Source organism: Rattus norvegicus, chromosome 2 (assembly GCF_036323735.1).
Source record: "Rattus norvegicus strain BN/NHsdMcwi chromosome 2, GRCr8, whole genome shotgun sequence".
Taxonomy (NCBI): Eukaryota; Metazoa; Chordata; class Mammalia; order Rodentia; family Muridae; genus Rattus; species Rattus norvegicus.
Window position 1 is genome coordinate 36827199 of NC_086020.1, and position 8614 is coordinate 36835812.

General features: G+C 46.0%; 1 long non-coding RNA gene across 1 annotated transcript; it reads right to left on the reverse strand.

Annotated features, from left to right (window-relative positions):
- Positions 1-403: 403 nt before the first annotated feature.
- On the reverse strand, positions 404-6447 carry LOC120100694 (uncharacterized). The gene is made up of 4 exons (XR_005500596.2): positions 5724-6447; positions 2828-3620; positions 2482-2559; positions 404-2173 (listed from the first exon to the last, which is right to left on the reverse strand). It is a non-coding gene; the product is annotated as an uncharacterized LOC120100694 (long non-coding RNA).
- Positions 6448-8614: the final 2167 nt, after the last annotated feature.

Genomic DNA, 8614 nt, shown 5'->3' on the forward strand with positions numbered 1-8614 from the left:
CTGTCTCTCCTGAGACAAGCCAGGTGATATAACTACCTACTCTAGCATTAAATTGTCTTAATTTGTTGAGGGTATCACACAGAATACACAGAAAGGGTTCTGTCTTGAAATCTGCATACATGTATGTGTCTGTAATGTGCTCTCATACTCTCCAACCATTGCTATTTTTTTTTTATCAAAGGGCTGGAGAGATGGCTAAGAGATTAAAAGCACTTGCTACTCTTGCAGACCACCAGGGTTTGATTCCCAGCACCCATACATGGCTAACAACAGTCTGGACTCCAGTTCCAGGGCCTCTGACGCCCTCTTCTGGACTGCTCAGGTACCGCACACACATGGTACACAAACATTTGCAGGCAAGACACCTATCGCCACAAAATAAGAATATGTAAAAAAATCTAATCATAGGAAAACAATACATTTTTAATCAGAATATCCATGGCCAAAGTGTGGCTGGCTTGGGGGTAGTGTTCCCAGGTTTTCTGGAGAAAGCAGGGAACTTCCAGGCAAAGTCTGTCTCACATGAAGAAAAATGTAATGTTTGAGTCTAAGAAAGGATACTATTTTCTACCTAAAGACTAGCAGATATTAGTAATTTGCCACACCTGATGTGCACTTGTAGTCCTGGCATACAGGATGATGGTCAGCGGCGTTGACAGTTTGAGACCAGCCTGAGACCCTGTCTTAAAATGGAACAACCAAAAATCTTGCTAAGTTATTACACGATTGAGAGTAATTACAATACTGAGAACACAGACAGTCGTATATAGTTAAGGTACGATCTTTAGATTCCCCACAGGGTTTTAACCACACAGATACCCATACAGATTAGTATGCAAAATATCACACAAGGCAGGCATTTCTTGGAGTCCAGTAGTTTGGGATCATTAACATAGCTCGCTAAAAACCAAAGAAACAAAGACAGGGACACAGCGAAAGAAGCAAGGTACAGAAGAGTGTGTGTGCCTTGTGAGGCCCTGCGAGGCCCTGTGAAACACACAGGCTGCACTTCCTACACACAGAGCTGTTTCTGTCACAGCACAGAGGAGACATAACACTGTTGTTCCTGGAGAACTCCAGCACGGACCGTAAAAGGCAACAAGGCTTTGGACTGTGTCCTCTTTTGCACCTTCTGAATCTGACCGAAACTAAAGACACGAGTACACTCTGTGACTCAGCCATTCCTTTCCCTGACAAATGAGTGGACCTGTCCCCTAAAAGCCACGCTTAGAAAAAGCTGGACATCTTTCTCACAATGAGATAAACCTGAAAATAGCCACCTGGTCCTCCTCCAAGTGCCGAACCAAGGAAGTCACTCAAGCTTGGATTTCCACCTCCAGAATTGTTAACAAAACAACCTTCTTTTCTTTACAAAGTACCCAGATCCAAGCATTTTGACATAGCAATGGAATGTGGACTAATATAATTATCAATTTGAAAAAGGTGGAGAAATTAATTTTAGAAAATTTAGCCAAATATCTGTTCTTTTCTTCCTTCCTTTTCCCCTCCCCACCTCAGTGCTAGGAAATTAGGGTCTCACGTGTGTTGGGCAAGTGCTCTACCATGGAGCTGTATACTTCTCCCCCCCACACCCCCTTTGTATTGATAAAAGTCAATACAACTTTTTTACTAAGCAGTAGAGAAAATACTAAGAATTTCCCTAAACAGAAAGAAAGGCAAAACAAGTATTGGTTATTAGACCAAAATTCTGACTAAAAACATTGTAAGAAATAAAATGAAAGCCAGATGGTGGCATACTCCTTTAATCCTAGCCCTCAGGAGGCAGAAGCAGGAGGATCTCTGTGAGTTCGAGGGCAGCCCGGTCTACAGAGTGAGCTCCGGGACAAGTGAGAAACCCTGTCTCAAAAAACAAACAAAACCCCCAAATGAAATGAAACCCTGTTCTATCCTGACCCTACATTCTCAAAGACTGCAAAAGAATGCTTCACCCTACCAGAGGCAGGGCTTTTCACAAACTTGTAAAACAACTTTTAGTAATGGAAGCAAAGCAGGAGGTGTTGACATTTCATCACGGACTCCATGGTAACTGGGCAGGAGAGCTCCATTTGTGGATAAGCGACTGGTAGAAATGAACCGGCTATGGAAGGGCCCGTTTCAGTCAATAAGGCTTACGTGACCACAGCCACCACTGGGAGAATAATGATCTTCACAGCTGAAAGAACAGAGGACCAACTGTCAGAGGGAAGAAAACCCGCTGTGTGTGTATACACGGGAGGGGGAGGGGGGCGGGGATAGGTATGGGGGTGGGGGGGTGGGGTATGTGTGGTGAAAGGGGTCGCACGGGATGGATGGCAGGGAAGGTTCACACGGGATATACTTGGAAGTGATCTAAACAGATACACAAAACTACAAAGCAGGCTGATTCTGAATATACCAGAAGGTCTCCAAAAACAAGAGTATGCTCTCTGAGGAGACTTTATTGGAGTCAGCCATGGGCCCTATGAGGGTCAGCCTTCTCACCTCTCTCTCCAGCGGCTTCACACTAAAGCATTTGCATTTCTAGTCTGTCAGGTTTTCTCCTCTTGACGAATTCATTTCCTGATTAAAAAAATACCAGAGGCTCCTTGCAGAACATTGGAAAATGCAGAGAGGCCGTACAACAACAAAACAAAATAAACACACAAAGTTGCCCGGAGAACAGCACATTAGTCTGTACCTAGGGTGCCCCTTGGGCAGGCTGTCTGGGCACACACACAGTCATGTGGGTTCAGACTCCTCCTGAGAGCCCAGGCGTTGCTTGTTATTTGACTTTGTCATTCCTTATCTGTCTTCTCCCCTAAGGGTTGTTTGAGAGTAAACATTTTACCTGGGTGTTTCCGTATCCTTGGGGCTGAGCACATGAAGGATTCTCCAATAGGATTGTTGGATCCTCCTTGTTTCATGTTATTTCTTGAAGATCAACAGCTAAGTGAGGCTCCCTTCATCCAGGCAGATGCTCTGAAAGTGTGGGTCATGTCAACCCTATCACATAAATGTTTGGTTTTCTCAGCCTATCAGTGAGGGTTCTCTAGAAGGACAGAACCAGTAAGGCACACACCACTATGCGTGTGTGGCACGTCAGGCATGTGTGTGGTGAAACACACCTATCGTCTATCACTTAGGAGACAGAGGCAGGAGGAGGAGAAAGAAGTTCAAGGTCATCCTCACAGCAGTTTGGGATCTGTTTGGCTGCATGAGGACTTGTCTCAAAAAAAAAAAAAAAAAAAAAAAAAAACACCAAGAAGGGATCTATTAAATTGGTTTCCATGGGGGTTGGGGATTTAGCTCAGTGGTAGAGCGCTTGCCTAGGAAGCGCAAGGCCCTGGGTTCGATCCCCAGCTCCGAAAAAAAGAACCAAAAAAAAAAAAAGAAAAAATTGGTTTCCATGGGGAGAGGCTGCTTGGTTTCTTCATGGCTTGTCTGCCTATTGGAGAGCCAGGGAACACAGTAACTGCTCCGTTGAAGAAGCTGGATGCCTCAGAACAAGAGAGGCCAGAGGTGCAGCTCCAGTGAGAGGCTGAAGGTCTGGAAGTCCGTCCCCCAGGGAGTCACTGACTGAGTCTGCATTGAAGGGCTGGAAGAGACCCTAGTCCGACGTCTGTGACAGCAGCATTTAGTGCCTGTATAACAAATGAAACAATTGAAAATCAATTTAACATCCAGATAGCTGAAGTTTAGGTTAAAAAAATCAAACCAGCAGGGTTTCTTTTGAACATTCACAGTTAGATTTATTCCTCCTCCTCCTCCTCCTCCTCCTCCTCTTCTTCTCTCCCTCCTTTTGCCTTTGAATAATGAAAGTTGTCCAAAAGATTCCATGCTGTTCAGAAGTCTGGAGGAAGAAAGCTAAGAATATGGAATGCTTGTAATAAAATTTTCAAGGAGAGCAGATGGAATTACTCAAGCCTGAAACACAGCCAGAGTTCTGAAGTGAGCATCTCACCCTTGGAACGAAAGCATGCTTGGAACCGTTTATAACCAGACTCTTCCAGGGCCTTTCAAACATCAGAGCTGTGGGCTAGAGAGATGGCTCAGCAGGGGGAAGAGGTGCTTGCCGCCAAGTCTGATGGAAAGGGAACCGACCCTCGAAAGTAGTCCTCTGACCTCCACACATGTGGGTGCGCTCACACATACACAGTAACTAAAATGCAATAACGATAATTAAAAATAAACAACAAAAAAGGATGGCTTAGAAAAGGTACTTACTGCCAATCCGGATGACCTGAGTTAGATCCTCAGGATTTACATAAAGAACAGAGCCCCGTAGGTTGAAGTCTGACCTCTACTGATGACGTGATGCACGTGCCCCTCCCCCCACAAATAAATGTGATTTAACATTTTTAAAAGAGAAAACAGAAAGTTATCCGAATCACTGAGGCTCTAGGCGCCACAGTCATTCCTGGTAAATCAAATGAAGCAGTCTCCTAGTTAAGAAAGTAGAATCTTCTTGACTCTGGAGAAGTCTAAAGGCAGAGCTAATCCAGGCATACATAGCTGGTTGCAGGGATTAATAACGTTTCTCCCAGCATCCATGTGTTTAGATCACAGGACAGACTGTTTGTGCTTGCTGGGTCCTAGCCAAAGGAGACAATACTTGAACTGTCAAGGCTAGGTTAATAAAAAATGAGATCAAACACACCCAAGGCAAGTAAAGTGTCTATCAACATATGGAGGGGCCAAGGGGTTTTGGAGGAGGGTAAAAAGTTGTGCCTTTGGTAGATTTTCAGAGACCTCCATTATCTGTCCAAGATCCAGCCTAATGACCTTCTAATTTCCCATTCTTGGTTTCAAAAATAATATGCCACTTGCCCAATGACCCATACAGTTCGATCATTGATTAAATGTGTCCTTTCCTTCCTTCCGGTCCCAACCAACAAGCACTGAAAGTAGAAGAAGCTTTCCTTAATGACTCCACGGTAGGCCTCAAAAGGAAACTCTCACCCATCAGCCTCCTGAGAACCTCATTCATCTGAGTCTTCTTCAATGGCTTCTTCTCGCCTGCTCTACTCCTTCCTATAGAAGTCAAGTCCCTTTCTGACTGGACTTGAGTTCACGGTCTATTACCTAAATGCCTTAGTCACCTGAGTCACCCGGCTACAGCTTTCCCCTGCAGGTATCACAGGACTCTGGCATCTCCAACCTCTTAGGTCTCCAACACAATCCAGGCTTCACTTTCATGGCTGCACGCAATGACCTCTGTGAGTCTCCATGCAGGGATATCCCTGACTCAAGCCTGGCTTCAGTGGCTTTCCTTATCGATAGAGGGAGATTCCATATTCCTTTCTTGTACCCTTGACTCTAAAGCTAGAACCATGTGACCGAACCTGCCAAGTTCTGCTAGTTGATGGGGCTGGAATTTGGTCCCTGTCTTAGGGTTTCACTGCTGTGAAGAGACACCATGATTATAGCAACTCTTATAAAGGACAGCATTTATCTGGGGCTGGCTTACAGTTTCAGAGATCTAGTCCATTACTATCAAGGCGGGAAGCACGATGGCCTGCAGGCAGACATGGTGCTAGAGAAGCCAAGAGCTCTACATCTTGATCTACAGGCAACAGAAGGAGACTGAGACACACTGGCTACACTTGAGGTTAAAAGAGCTCAAAGCTTGCCTCTGCAGGGCCACACCTCCTAATAGCGCCACTCCCTATGGACCAAGCATTCAAACACATGAGTCTATGGAGGCCATCCCCATTCAAACCACCGCAGCCCCCTTGTTCACTTACATTTGCATCAGCTATCTGTTGTTGAAGTTTCCTTCACAGCTTAAACTTGAGAAAAGCTCCTTTCCACAAATTAGAAGCTTAGCCGGGTGAGGGCTAGGCCTGAGGTCACCGCTTCCTTTGTTCCATTTAGCAATAGGCTCTTCTTTAAACTTCTTATCTCCTTGAGTACTGGGCCTTCTGTCTTCTACGTTACATTTCCTGCTGCTCTTTCTCTCTTCACACTGTACGTTTTCTATTCGTCCTTGCTCAGCTCGCTCCTTCTCATTATAGACCTGTGCAAGAGCGATGACTAATCACCACGCAGCGGAGTCCACACTAGGCTGCCTTGAAATCAACTCTCCGATGCGTTAATCGAAAACTGTTTAATTTGGCCTCAGGCAGATTTTTAGGACAAAAGCCAAGATATCGCTAAAATGGTGTTTATGCCACTTACTAATATTCTTCCCCTCTGAAACCTCTTGAGTTGTCCTCTCCCATTCCTGATGCCTTCAGTCACACTGTCTTCCTACTAGGATGGCCCAGTAAGCCCTACTTAGAGTGTCAATACGTTCATATTCTAACATCGCAACGTCTTCCATATTCCTCAAACAAACAACGTGGTCAGATCTGTCCAACAACACTCCACTCCTGGTACCAACTTCTGTCTTAGTCACTGTTCTATTGTTGTGAACCAAGGCCAAGGCAACTCTTATAAGAGAAAGCATTTCATTGAGAGCTTGCTTACAATTTCAGAGGCTTGACGGGAAGCATGGTGCAGGATCAGCAGGAGCTGAGAACTACACTTAATCCACAAGCAAAGAGAGAGGGGAGGGGAGAGGTGAGAGGGGAGAGGGGAGAGGGGGGAGGGGAAAAGTGGGGAAGGGAGGGGGAGGGGAGGAGGAGAGGGAAGAGAGAAATGGGAGAGGGGGGAGGGGGAGGAGAGGGGAGAGAGAAAGGGGAGAGGGGGAGGGGGAGGAGAAGGGAGAGAGTAGGGGGGAGGGGGAGGGGGAGGGGGAGAAGAGGGGAGAGAGTAGGGGGGAGGGGGAGGGGGAGAAGAGGGGAGAGAGTAGGGGGGAGGGGAGAGGGGGAGGAGAGGGGAGAGAAAGAGAGAGAGAGAGAGAGAGAGAGAGAGAGAGAGAGAGAGAGACTGGCATGTGTTTTCAAACCATTCCACTTTCTGGCGAGTAAGTATTCACATATATGAACCTATGCAGACCATCCCTATTCAAGTCACCACACTAAAGCATTCTCACTATTACATATAAACGTTCCCTTCCCCTTCTTGTCATAATCCTTTAAATAAAGTTTCTCTCTCCTTGATTCTGATTTCCTTTCATTTGACCCTGGCTAGACCGGACAACACATGTCCACCACCTCACATCTATGCCTGCTTGACGGTGCTTGAGGGCATGGGAATTGATCATAATGTCTGTCTCACCAAGTTTCGATTCAGAGGAGCAGGAGCAGGGATTAGTCAGAATTCAAATGTCCGCTTCATCTGTCTCAAAAAAGCAAGTTCAGTCATGTGGTAAGATGTGGAAAGCCTTGGGGACACTGTGCTAAGTGAAATAAGTTAGGAACAAAAGGACAAACACAGCATGGCTCTACCTTTATGAGGCATCCGAACTGTCAAGTCTTAGAGACAGACAGTAGGACGGTTGCTGGCAGAGACCAGAGGAAGGAGAAAATGGGGGACCTGATAGATGGGTAGGCAGTTTCAATTCTGCCAGACATAGAATTCTCACAACAGTGTGAGCGCTACCACAACCGCACATTTAGCGTCGGCAGGAGGAAATTTTATGTCTATACTTTTTTTTTTAACTCACAACGAAAATATTCTTTCCAGGAAGTTAATCTCATTATCCCTAAGGTTTATTAAAGAATGCGGCATTGTCTGTGGACAATCGTTGAGTACTAGTACTGTACACATGCCCTGGATTAAAATAAACCTTTCGGCTCACTTCGGAGGGCAGGCTTTACTCTGGCAAGCTTATCACAAGGGAAGCCCTAAAAGACAGCCTTTGCTGAAAGAAGGACGGACAGCACTGTGGTCATCTCTCCCACCCTGCAGCCCCCTGTTAGTCAAGGAGTGCTCTTCCCTCCAGGAGAGAGAGAAGGAAAGAGATTTCGCCCCACGCCCAACATCACCCTTCAGAGAACATACACAATCAGCATTTGCTCCGAACCACATTTTTTTTTCTTTTTTCTTTTTTTTTTATTAACTTGAGTATTTCTTATATACATTTCGAGTGTTATCCCCTTTCCCGGTTTCCGAGCAAGCATCCCCCTCCCCCCTCCCCTTCCTTATGGGTGTTCCCCTCCCAACCCTCCCCCCATTGCCGCCCTCCCCCCATAGACTAGTTCACTGGGGGTTCAGTCTTAGCAGGACCCAGGGCTTCCCCTTCCACTGGTGCTCTTACTAGGATATTCATTGCTACCTATGGGGTCAGAGTCCAGGGTCAGTCCATGTATAGTCTTTAGGTAGTGGCTTAGTCCCTGGAAGCTCTGGTTGCTTGGCATTGTTGTACTTTTGGGGTCTCGAGCCCCTTCAAGCTCTTCCAGTTCTTTCTCTGATTCCTTCAATAGGGGACCTATTCTCAGTTCAGTGGTTTGCTGCTGGCATTCGCCTCTATATTTGCTGTATTCTGGCTGTGTCTCTCAGGAGCGATCTACATCCGGCTCCTGTCGGTCTGCACTTCTTTGCTTCATCCATCTTGTCTAATTGGGTGGCTGTATATGTATGGGCCACATGTGGGGCAGGCTCTGAATGGGTGTTCCTTCAGTCTCTGTTTTAATCTTTGCCTCTCCCTTCCCTGCCAAGGGTATTCTTTTTCCTCATTTAAAGAAGGAGTGAAGCATTCACATTTTGATCATCCGTCTTGAGTTTCGTTTGTTCTAGGGATCTAGGGTAA